Source organism: Zingiber officinale, chromosome 7A (assembly GCF_018446385.1).
Source record: "Zingiber officinale cultivar Zhangliang chromosome 7A, Zo_v1.1, whole genome shotgun sequence".
NCBI classification, from domain to species: Eukaryota; Viridiplantae; Streptophyta; class Magnoliopsida; order Zingiberales; family Zingiberaceae; genus Zingiber; species Zingiber officinale.
Window position 1 is genome coordinate 124,360,226 of NC_055998.1, and position 11,355 is coordinate 124,371,580.

An 11,355-nucleotide genomic window follows, 5' to 3' on the forward strand; every position below is an offset into this window, starting at 1 on the left:
GTAGATCGGACATCGCATCGACTTTTCGTCAACTTCCAGTACATCAAGGCCCGCCTTCATCCGACTCAGCTTCCGGACGGGATCAAATTTGGCGTCGTCTGTGGGAACATAACCACCTGTTCCGGAACGTGAAGATGGAGGAGTCTGGCTGCATCAATGTCACCATGACCGCAGGAGAATATGAACTCTTCAAGGAGGCCAAGAGGCGAGCAGCCTTCGAGAAGCAAACGACTGTCTCGCGACCGCGCCAAGCTCCTGTTGAAGCTTCCAAGGAGCCCATCCCTGTTTCAAATCGGGGTTCTAAGAGAAAACAACTTGAGGGATTTTCTCAGGTTCCTTATCGCAAGCCTGACATGGGGTATTATCAGCCAGGACCACATGACCTCAGCCTTAAGAAAGACCAGTCTCAAGTCTCCATGGCTGAGAGTTTCCTGCCAAGAGATTCGAAGAAAGGGAAGGCTCTCATCATACCGGAAATGTTCCCAGAAGATCCGGATGAGAGAGTTGTTAGAATGTATACTAAAAGCCTAGTTTTTGGTATAAAACATTTATCTAGAAATAAGAATCACATTGGTCAAATGTCTACATTTGTGATAAATGTAGTTGTTCAATTAATTTATATTGTAGATAACATGATGTGTGGTGTCACACACAGAAGATCATGTTATCATTACCTTATAAATTATAAACAGTAGCTCACGACCAAGATGGAAAGGAACAAACCATTGGAAGGTCGTAGTGTAATTAGGTATTAGTTTATCTTAACTATATAATTACATTAGTACACTTAGAGTGTATTGAGTAGGACCATTTGAGGTCGTTCCTTTTATACTGACTTTGTGAAGGAACAAAGACCTCAGTTATTATGGAAGTGTGTGTTCTTAATCCTAATATAATAACAAGCACATATATTTGATATTTATTTCTTTAATTTATCAATGGGTGAGATTTAGTTCGATAAATCAATAAGCCCGATAAGTTGGGAAATGATATCACTTATAGTGTGTGTTGTTGATTATAGAAAGAAACTGTGTCCTAGTAATCTAGGTTGAGAATGTCCCCAAGAGGAGCTCATAAGGATTGTCATGTTAAACCCTGCAGGTGGACTTAGTCCGACATGACAATGAAGTTGAGTGGTACTACTCTTGGAGCTAGATATTAATTAAGTGAGTTGTCAGTAACTTACTTAATTAGTGGACATTTGTTATCTTAAACACAGGGAGACTAACACACTCATAATAAGAAGGAGCCCAAAATGTAATTTGGGATTGGTGCGGTAGTTCAATAATAGTTCTCTAGTGGAATGAATTATTATTGATAAAATTAAGTTGTGTGTTCGGGGCGAACACGGGATGCTTAATTTTATCGGGAGACCAAAACCAATTCCTCCTCTCGGTCCCTATCGTAGCCTCTTAATTATAGAGTACTATACCCACCTTCTTACCCATCCCATAAGGGGCCGGCCAAGCTAGCTTGGAGACTAAGCTAGGGCCGGCCAAAGTTTGGTTCATGGGTGCTTCAAGGTGGCCGACCCTAGCTTGGGTTCAAGCTTGGTGTGGCCGACCCAAATTAAAATAAAAAGGATTTTTATTTTTTAAAATTTTTCTTATATGGATAACATGTTTTAAAAGAGAGTTTAAAAATTTAAATCTTTCCTATTATAAGATTCTACAAAAGATTAAGAGAAGAGCTAAATCTCTTTCCTTATTTGTAAATTAAAAGGTTGATTTTAATTTTGGTAAAAACTTTCATTTTTAACTATGTTCATGATTTAAAAGAAAGTTTAAAAAATTAATAATTCTCTTTTATTAGTTTCTACAAAAGATTAAGAAAAGATTTGATATCTTTCCTTATTTGTAGATTAAAAGAGATTTTAATTTTTAGAGATAATTTTCTTCTTATCCACATGTTTAAAAGAAAGATTTTAATTTATTAAATTTCCTTTTTATAAACCAATCATGAAGGGATTAAATTATTGAAGAAATTTTTATAAATTTCCGGAAACAAATTAGGAAGTTTTAAATCTTGTTTTAATTAAAACTTTCCTTGATTTGGGGCTTGAGGTGGCCGGCCAATTTATTTGAAAAAGAAAATTATTTTTAATAATTTTTCTTTTCAATGGAAAAAGAATTAAGGAAATTTTTATTAAATTTTCCTTATTTGCCAAGACCAAGGATTATAAAAGAGGGGGTAGAGGAGGCTTCAAAGTGAACGACTCTATTCTATTTTTCTTCCTCTTTTCCTTGGTGGTGTGGTCGACCCTTCCTTCTTCTCTTCTTCTTCTCTTTGTGGCCGAACCTCTTCATGCTTATGGAGTTTTAATTGGTGGCCGGATCTAGCTTGAGGAAGAAGGAGAGAAAGCCTACATCCCTTGGCGCAGCGGAACAAGGAGCAAGATGGATGCGACAGCTAGACCCGGTGGCAGTGGCCAAATATGGCAGCAGCTTGGGATGACAACACACGGAGGACAACAAGAGATAAAAGCCATAATAGTTGAAAATTAGATTTTCTATTTATTGCTTTTATATTGTGCTGTGTGTGCATGTTAGTTTACATATTTAGTAGGCTAGTATAGTTTAAATTCCTCATTTATAAATAACTAAGTGGGAGAGGGATTTTTAAGTAAATCCCATGGTCTCCATTACTGGTTTGTAAGTGATGCAAACAAGCTTGCGCGTTGGCTCTGAGTGCCTTCCTCCATAACGGATGAGCTTGTTTGTGGATCACTAGAACAGACTTCCATTTTTGGATGACTATAGGAAGTTAATTAAGAGCGTGTGATCTTCCCCAACGGAAGGGGCATAATCTTATTAATGGACTTAGTGTCAAGTAATAGTATACACTTAGACACATCTAATAGTATCCTCCTCATCGGAGTCACTGTTATTATTTGTGTGACCAAATGATACCAACTATTAATTTTATTTGTCAAAAAGTTAGGTTAACAAGATAATAAAATTAATGGGTTAAAACCCTCCTTTTACAAATGTTGAATTTGTATACGTCCACACTAACGTGGCATGCAAAATTCACGGTGTTTGAGGTGTTGGAGAATTTAAATAATATTGTTTGAGGAATCAATATTTTTTATTCAAAATTTTTTGACCAAATATTTGATCAAAGACAGATCAACTATTAATTTTATTTCGTCATAAAGTAAAGTTGACGAGATAATAAAATTAATGAATAAAATCTCCTCTTCGATTTTGTATACGTCCACACTATCGTGGCATACAAAATTCATGGGGATTTTTAAGGAGTTGATCTTGACCAAATATTTTTGTGATTCTTAGGATTTAAAATGTTTGTCAATTCCCTAGTAGTCATACTATAGAAAAGACTTAGTAATCCCAATTGTAATGATTGGAAATAGGACTTGGACATTAAGGTAGACTGTCTTCTTAGAACTAAGAACAATATAGGTGTATTTAATTTATTAGTTGAAACATGTTTAGGGGTGTTATCTACCTGAACCTGGAGTGTAGATACAGATGCCATTAATCATGTCCGCAATTCATTGCAGGGTTCCAGGAAACCCGGTAACTAAATGAAAATTAAAACACCGTCTACATGGGCACTACTGTAAAAATGGTAGCTGTGGCAGTGGGAGATGTTTATCTTTTGATAAGAATAAAACATGGATTTTTGAGTAATTGTCTTTACGCACCAAGTTTAGAAAGAACTAATTTTCAGTTTCTAAACTATTCAAAGAACTTGATATTCTGCCTCTTTTAATAACAAAGTTGTTATTAAGGAAAAAAGGGAAGTTATCTGTTCTGGTACGTTGGTTGGAAATTTATAAATCCAATAACTCTCACGATGCAACAAATGGAAATTAGTAACACATCTTCTAACTTTAAGAGAAAGTAACCTTCGAAAATGATCCAATTATATCTTTGGCATCTAAGGCTAGGTTATATTAACTTGAGTAGGATTCATTGGTAGCTGATGAACTTTTGGGTTCATTAGTAGTGGAAATCTTTCCAATCTACGAGTCTTACTTGGAAGGAAAAATAACCAAGAAGCTTTTAAGTCTAAGGGGTATGAAGTCAAAGATATATTGATCATTCCAATCCAACTTGGTGATCCAACAGCAAGAGGTTGTTTCAAATATTTCATCTATTTTATAGACAACTATTTGAGATACGGATATATTTACTTGATGTGCCGCAAGTCTAAGTGCTTTGATTAGTTCAAAGAGTACGAGGCTGATGTGGAGAAACGACAAAGTAAAAGTATCAAGACACTACGGTAAGATCGTAGTGGCAAGTACCTCTTGGGAGAATTTAGGAGTCATTTAACAGAAGTAGGGATTCAATCCCAACTAACTGCACCTGGTACACCCCAACAGAATGGTGTAGGAAAAGGAAGGTATAGGACTCTTATGGAAATAAGTAGATTGATAAGTTATTAAGAATATTATCAAAATCATTTTAAGGATATACTCTGGAAACGGGAGTGAATATAGTACCTTCTAAAGTCAGAACTCTCTACTCATATAGAAATGCTGAATAGGCGTAAGCCTATTTCGAAGCATATTCGGATTCGGGTAGTCCAGCACATATGCAGAAGAGAGACAATGATAAGTTGGACAGGAATTCATTTGTTTGTGGGTTATCCTAGTGAAATGAAAGTAGGTTTATATTCTTAAAAATCAGAAGGTCATTGTTAGCATCAATGACCGATTTTTAGAAAAGGACTATGTAATAAACCATGTGCCCATAAGAAAATTTGTTCTTAAGGAAATAATAAAAGGCATGTCTAATCTAGTACCAACTGTACAAGATGAGATACCACAAGGAAACTGTAACACGTATCACAAATGATACACAATTGCAGAAAGTGTCTTGTCGTAGTGGGAGGGTTGTTAGGCAACCTAAAAAGATTCATGTTTTGGGAGAGTTTTTGGACTCGATCCCTGGAGGACATGAACCTGATCTCCGGACATATGATGAAACACTCCAAGATAAAGATGCAACATCTTGGCAAAGAGTAATGAATAACAGAATTAGAATATATGTATTCTAATAAAATCTGGAAGCTTGTAGAACCACCAAATGGTGTAAAAGCCTTTGGGTGTTAAAAGGTCTATAATAGGAAAAGAGGGATAGAAAGGAAGGTAGTAACTTTCAAAGCAAGGCCTAATGGAAAAGGAAACTTTTTCATTGGTAGTCATGCTTAAGTCTATCCGGATTCTTTTATCTATTTGGCAAGTGGATGTCAAGACAGCATTCCTTAATGGAAGTCTTGATGAAAGCATCCATATAAAGCAACCAGAAGGGATCATTGCAAAGGACTAAGAGCATCTTGTGTGCAAGCTCAGTCAGTCTATGGACTGGGGCAAAGCTTCAAGGTCTTGGAATATCCGGTTTATCAAAGTAATCCAGACCTATGGATTTATTGAGTAAACGGATAAGTCTTGTGTATACAAAAGGTGTGATGGAAACGTGGTGGTATTTCTTGTACTATACGTAGATAGCATTTTTGGTAGTTGGAAACAATATCAAAATGTTGTCAGAAGTAGGGGTATGGTTGTCCAAATAATTCGATATAAAGGACTTGGGAGAATGTATATATTCTTGAGATCAAAGTAATAAGGGATCGCAAGAAAAGAATATTTTACTTATCCCAAGCTTCATACATCGGAAAAATCCTTGCTCGTTTTAAGCATGCAAAACTCCAAGAAAGGTTTCTTACCTTTTCAGGATGGAGTAACTTTATCTAAAGATATGTCTCTAGACATCAAAGGAGATAAAGGAAATAAAGGCAGTTCTTTGCTTCGGCCGTCGGAAGCCTAATGTATGCTATGACGAGATCGAATCTGTTTTGCCAAGGGCATAGTTAGCAGATATCAAAGTAACCCTGGACAAGGGCAGTGGACTGCAGTAAAGCATATATTGAAGTACCTTAGAGGCACTAGAGATTATATGCTAGCTCACAAGGCAGTTAATTTGGTTCTTGTGGGTTGCATGGATTTTGACTTCCAATCGGATAGGAACAATAATAAGTCAACCTCGGGGTTTTGTGTTTACTTTAGGAGGAAAAGTCATAACTATGGAAGAGTGATAAGCATAGGTGTTTTTCTGGACTCCACCATAGAAGCTGAGTATATGGCAAGCCTCTGAGGTAGTCATAAAAGCTGAATGACTTAATAACATCAAGATAGACTTAGCTATGATTTCTAGTTTATCCAAAGATTATTACAATTTATTGTAATAATAATGGTGCAGTAGCAAACTCGAAGAAACCATGAGTCTATAAGGCAAGTAAACACAATAGAGCGCAAGTACTACCCAATACGAGAAATTGTATAACGAGGAGAAGTTGTTGCCGCCTAGATTGCATCAGATGATAACCTAAGGTCCTTAAGGCAAGAGCTTTTTAAAAGGCATGGGAATCAGATGTATGACAGTAGATATGGAAGCTTAGTCTTTTAGTATAAGTGGGAGATTGTTAGAATGTATACTAAAAGCCTAGTTTTTGGAATAAAATATTTATCTAGAAATAAGAATCACATTGGTCAAATGTCTACATTTGTGATAGATGTAGTTGTTCAATTAATTTATATTGTAGATAACATGGTGTGTGGTGTCACACACAGAAGATCATGTTATCAGTACCTTATAAATTATAAACAGTAGCTCACGACCAAGATGGAAAGGAACAAACCATTGGAAGGTCGTAGTGTAATTATGTATTAGTTTATCTTAACTATATAATTACACTAATACACTTAGAGTGTATTGAGTAGGACCATTTGAGGTCGTTCCTTTTATACTGACTTTATGAAGAAACAAAGACCTCAGTTATTATGGAAGTGTGTGCTCTTAATCCTAATATAATAACAAGCACATATATTTGATATTTATTTCTTTAATTTATCAATGGGTGAGATTTAGTTCGATAAATCAATAAGCCCGATAAGTTGGGAAATGATATCACTTATAGTGTGTTGTTGATTATAGAAGGAAACTGTGTCCTAGTAATCTAGGTTGAGAATGTCCCCAAGAGGAGCTCATAAGGATTGTCATGTTAAACCATGCAGGTGGACTTAGTTCGACATGACAATGAAGTTGAGTGGTACTACTCTTGGAGCTAGATATTAATTAAGTGAGTTGTCAGTAACTTACTTAATTAGTGGACATTTGTTATCTTAAACACAGGGAGACTAACACACTCATAATAAGAAGGAGCCCAAAATGTAATTTGGGATTGGTGCGGTAGTTCAATAATAGTTCTCTAGTGGAATGAATTATTATTGATAAAATTAAGTTGTGTGTTCGGGGCGAACACGGGATGCTTAATTTTATCGGGAGACCAAAACCAATTCCTCCTCTCGATCCCTATCGTAGCCTCTTAATTATAGAGTACTATACCTACCTTCTTACCCATCCCATAAGGGGCCGGCCAAGCTAGCTTGGAGACCAAGCTAGGATCGGCCAAAGTTTGGTTCATGGGTGCTTCAAGGTGGCCGGCCCTAGCTTGGGTTCAAGCTTGGTGTGGCCGGCCCAAATTAAAATAAAAAGGATTTTTATTTTTTAAAATTTTTCTTATGTGGATAACATGTTTTAAAAGAGAGTTTAAAAATTTAAATCTTTCCTTTTATAAGATTCTACAAAAGATTAAGAGAAGAGCTAAATCTCTTTCCTTATTTGTAGATTAAAAGGTTGATTTTAATTTTGGTAAAAACTTTCCTTTCTAACCATGTTCATGATTTAAAAGAAAGTTTAAAAAATTAATAATTCTCTTTTATTAGTTTCTACAAAAGATTAAGAAAAGATTTGATATCTTTCCTTATTTGTAGATTAAAAGAGATTTTAATTTTTAGAGATAATTTTCTTTTTATCCACATGTTTAAAAGAAAGATTTTAATTTATTAAATTTCCTTTTTATAAACCAATCATGAAGGGATTAAATTATTGGAGAAATTTTTATAAATTTCCGGAAATAAATTAGGAAGTATTAATTCTTGTTTTAATTAAAACTTTCCTTGATTTGGGGCTTGAGGTGGCCGGCCATTGTATTTGAAAAAGAAAATTATTTTTAATAATTTTTCTTTTCAATGGAAAAAGAATTAAGGAAATTTTTATTAAATTTTCCTTATTTGCCAAGACCAAGGATTATAAAAGAGGGGGTAGAGGAGGCTTCAAAGTGAACGACTCTATTCTATTTTTCTTCCTCTTTTCCTTGGTGGTGTGGCCGGCCCTTCCTTCTTCTCTTCTTCTTCTCTTTGTGGCCGAACCTCTTCATGCTTATGGAGTTTTAATTGGTGGCCGGATCTAGCTTGAGGAAGAAGGAGAGAAAGCCTACATCCCTTGGAGCTTGGTTGGTGGAAAAGATCTTCATCTTTTGGAAGCTTTGTGCTTGGCCGAAATTTGAAGAAAGGAGAAGGTGCTTTGGTGGTTTCTCATCTCGGAAGATCGTTGCCCACACAACGTCCGAGGTTAGAAGAGGAATACGGTAGAAGATCAAGAGGTTTTTCTAAAAGGTATAACTAGTATTTTTCTTTCCGCATCATACTAGTTATTTTTAGAAATAATACTAAATACAAGAGGCATACGATTCTAGAGTTTCGAATTTGTTTTCGATATAGTGTTCTTTTATTTTTCTTTTCCTTGTGATTTGATTGTTCTTTTCGGTTAACCTAAAGTTATTTTAGGAAATTAAATATTAGCTTTCCATAAAAGGTTTTGTCTAGTCGATGGTGGTTGCTCCCATATCCAAGAAGGTCATGTGCCTCGCCACGTCAGTACTGGGAACCAATTATGGAAATTAATATTTAATGGAATTAATAACTTAAGGTGACTTGGGTCGAACGTGTTAAGTTCCGCAGGAGATCCAAGTCAAAACCTAAAAGAACAAATAGATTAAGTTTTGGATCAAACGTGTTAAGTTCCGCAGGCGATCCAAAATTTAATTTAAAAGAACACATGGTAGCTAGGAAAAGGTTCAGACCTTTGTACAAAAATTTTGTACAGTGGAACCTCTAGGTTTTCCGAGTAGCAACCAACAAGAGTACCCTTCTCGGCCAGGATTTTGAATGAAAAATTGCCTAAGGGCTACAGGGCCCCGTCAATAGGGGAATATGACGGGAGCAAAGACCCGGAGGAGCATTTACACAAGTTTAAGAATGCAGCTCTGTTGCACCAATACAGTGATGCTGTCAAGTGTCGAGTTTTCTTGAACACTCTAGCTGGTTCGACACTAAAATGGTTTAATGGGTTACCACAAGGATCCATCACTTGTTTCTTGGATTTCAAGATGGCCTTCCTGTGTCATTTTGCCAGCAGCAAAAAATATCAGATGACGGATCACTATCTTTTCTCTCTTAAGCAAGGGCCGACTGAGCCTTTAAGAAGTTACATTAATCGCTTCAACCAAGTGGCCTAGGACGCCCCCATAGCCACTTCAGAAATTCTGATGAACACTTTCTCCCACGGGTTAGGAGAGGGAGAATTCTTTAGAGATCTCATCAAAAATCTCGCTCAGAATTTTGATAAGATGATGGAAAAAGCCGCCTGCTACATCAAAGTAGAAGAAGCACAAGCGACTCGGAGGAAAGCTGAGAGACCACTTCCATCTGTCAACAAGCCGGAGAGGAGGATACCTCAACCACCCCCACAACCTCTTCCACGTGCTCGAGAAGCCAGGCCCGCCTTCCAGCCCGGTCCAGAAGTTAGACCGACCCCCCGAGTCGCAGCCGTGCACACTCCTCGACCTGGACCGTGGAACACTCAATATTGCACCTATCATCGTTCCCGTACACATGACACTAATCATTGTTTCTAGTTCGCTCGGGACTCTAAGCGGGCTGCCGAGTTATGCTTACCGTCGCCCGAGCTAGCCCCTCAAGTACTCAAGATGATGGAAGAGCAGTGAGCCACGGCTGGACAGGCCGGGCAACCCCACCCTGACCTAGCCGGGCCCAGTACTCATCAAGCAGGTCGGGGGAAAGAGCCAGAAGGAGCACGGGAAGCCGAGAATAGAGGTAACGTCGCCGTCCGAGAGATTGACATGATCTCTGGAGGGCCAACTGATGGAGATTCGGGGAGAGCGCGCAAATCCCATATGTATCGCTTGGAGGTTCACACTGTTGGATGCAGCCAGGAGCAGGCTTCTGGCCCTGTCATCAGCTTCGGGCCAGCAGACCTGGAAGGTCTGGAGCTGCCTCATGATGATGCCCTCATCATCAAGGCCATTATCGTCAACAGCCGAGTGGCTCGGGTTTTCGTTGACATCGGGAGCTCGGTCAACATTCTGTTCAGAACTGCATTCGAGGAGATGCAGATCGATGTCACTGAACTCCAACCTATGGTCACGTCTCTATACGGCTTTACAGGCAATGAAGTAAAACCAATGGGTCAGATCAAGCTGGTCATATCTCTGGGCACCGAGCCATTGTTGCGCACCAGGAGGAGCACTTTTATAGTGGTGGATTCCCCCTCCTCTTATAACGTCATTTTGGGAATGCCCGCCCTGCATGAATTTAGGGCTGCTTTTTCTACCTTCCATCAAAAAATCAAATTTCCCGTTGGCGAGAAGGTCGGGGAAGTTAAGGGAGAGCAGAAGGTCTCTCGCCGATGCCATATTGATATGGTCTGGGTGGAGGCTCGAAAAAATCAAAGGATGCAAGATGGGGTCGTTCATGCTATCCAAGAAGAGCCTTTGCCTATGGCTGAAGAACTCATCCTCTGGGAGGAGGTGCAATTATATTCTGAATGCCCTGAAAGTCTAACTCGCTTGGCAAGCGACCTGCCTCGTCCTCTCAAGGAGGAATTAGTTCAATGCTTGATTCGCAACCCAGATGTCTTCACCTGGTTTACAGAGGAATTACCCGGGGTCAAGCCGGAAGTAGCAGAGCACAAGTTACATCTACTATCGGACTCTCGACCTGTCAAGCAAAAGAAAAGGAACTTCTCAGCCGACCAAAACAAAATAATCAAAGTTGAGGTGGATCAGCTCATGAAGGCAGGCCACTTTCGAGAAGTGCAGTTCCCATCCTGACTTTCTAATGTGGTCTTAGTGAAGAAGTCCAACAATAAGTGGAGAGTATGCATAGACTTCCGAGATCTCAATCGAGCTAGTCCTAAGGATTGCTATCCTCTGCCCCGGATCGATCAAATGGTGAACTCAACTGTCGGTTGCGAGAGGATCTGCATGCTGGATGCCAACCAGGGGTATCATCAGATACCTTTAGCGGTGGAGGACCAAGAAAAGGTTAGCTTCATTATGGTTGATGGTACCTTCTGTTATACTGTCATGCCCTTCAGTCTAAGGAACGCAGGAGCCACATACCAAAGGATGATGGACAAGATCTTCCGGGAGCAGATCGGGCGCAACGTGGAAGTTTATGTG